At 40.2% G+C, this 1,731-nt stretch overlaps 1 pseudogene; it reads right to left on the bottom strand.

Annotated features, from left to right (window-relative positions):
• Window positions 1–546: 546 nt before the first annotated feature.
• Window positions 547–1,380, bottom strand: LOC119333198 (annotated as a pseudogene).
• Between the last annotated feature and the right edge of the window lie 351 nt (window positions 1,381–1,731).

The following is a 1,731-nucleotide window of genomic DNA, read 5'->3' as shown; positions in this document are numbered from 1 at the left end:
ACATAGCTCCGCCACTGCCAGGTTACGTTTGGTAGTTGTCTCGCCGTAGAAATGGGTCAGGGATGGATGACACCGGTGATCCAGGCCGTGCATGTCTGAATCGGACGAGTGGGAGTGTCTAATCGCTGTGGAGAGGTATAGCTCGCTACGTTTTACTATTTTGTAATTTTGAGCCGAACGGATGGGTTCCAAGAAGCTAACTTCTGAGAAGCTAGCCAGCGCGTAGTGCAAAAACGAGGACCCGGTTGGCCCAGCTCCACCAAAACGTGAAGTTGGAGTTCCCCTTATTTACAGCGATCTGCCACCGCCAAGTCACATACCGCCAAGTTTGGTTAATTCAGTTTTTTTACTCTATCATCACCTAGTTCATTACTCTTGATAGAGAGGGAGGATTTGCCTTCTTAGATTTCTTTTCCTATTTATTTTTTCATCTAGGATTAGAACCGTATACTTGGTAATAATAGCAATGGCACATTATGACAAAAAAAGTTTGAGTCAGAGGGAGAAGAAGTGGCAGAAATTAGAATAGAAATATCATTTGATTCGTCAATCTATAAAAAGAACATAAGAAGCAAAGTTTTTCCCTTGAGTTTGAGTGAAAAAAAGAAAATGCGAGAAAAAATCAGTAGTTTCCCTGATCAAACTAGAGGTTACCAAGGAACCATATATAGCACTGAATAGGGAACCGCTGAATACACCAGCTACACCTAACATGTGGAATGGATGCATATGGATCTTGTGCTCTGCCTGGAATACAATCATAAAGTCGAAAGTACCAGAGATTCCTAAAGTCATACCATCAGAAAAGCTTCCTTGACCAATAGGCTAAATCAAGAAAACAGCAGCGGCAACTGCAATAGGAGCTGAATACGCAGTAGCAATCCAAGGACGCATACCCAGACGGAAAATAAGTTCCCACTCATGACCCATATAACAAGCTACACCAAGTAAGAAGTGTAGAACAATTAGCTCATAAGGACCACCATTGTATAACCACTCATCAATAGATGCACCTTCCCAAATTGGATAAAAGTGCAACCCGATCGCCCCTAAAGTAGGGATAATAGCACCAGAGATAATATTGTTTTCATAAAGTAAAGAACCAGAAACAGGCTCATGGATACCATCAATATCTACTGGAGGGGCAGCGATGAAGGTGATAATAAATACAGATGTTGACCTCAATAAGGTAGGGATCAACAAAACACCAAACCATCTGATGTAAAGACGATTTTCAGTGCTAGTTATAGATTTGCAGAAGCGACCCCGCATGCTTGTACTTTCGCGTCTCTCTAAAATTGCAGTCATGGTAAGATCTTGGTTTATTCAAATTGCAAGAACTCCTAAGCACACGTATTAACTAGAATATAGATAATAGAAGGCTTGTTATTTAATAGTATAACATAGACTATATGCCCGACGTCAACCAAGTCAGCCCAAAGGTTAGCTATCCGTATAACTAAATTAACCAAACCAATAATTTTGTATTTGCAAATGAAGTGAGTCAAAGTTAAAAACTTGATGGGTCTTTTCTATATGGGTTGCCCGGGACTCGAACCCGGAACTAGTTAGATAGAGTAGATAATTCTTCCTTGTTACAATAGAGAAAAATCCCTCCCCAAATCGTGCTTGCATTTTTCATTGCACACGACTTTCCCTATGTAGAAATAGCCAATTTCTATTTCAAAGAGGAAGTTCTACTAATTTTAGAATGATTCACCTACTCTTTAT

This window comes from Triticum dicoccoides, chromosome 7A, assembly GCF_002162155.2.
Source record: "Triticum dicoccoides isolate Atlit2015 ecotype Zavitan chromosome 7A, WEW_v2.0, whole genome shotgun sequence".
NCBI classification, from domain to species: Eukaryota; Viridiplantae; Streptophyta; class Magnoliopsida; order Poales; family Poaceae; genus Triticum; species Triticum dicoccoides.
Note: the sequence above shows the minus strand (reverse complement) of the source record. Positions and strands in the feature narration are given on the sequence as shown.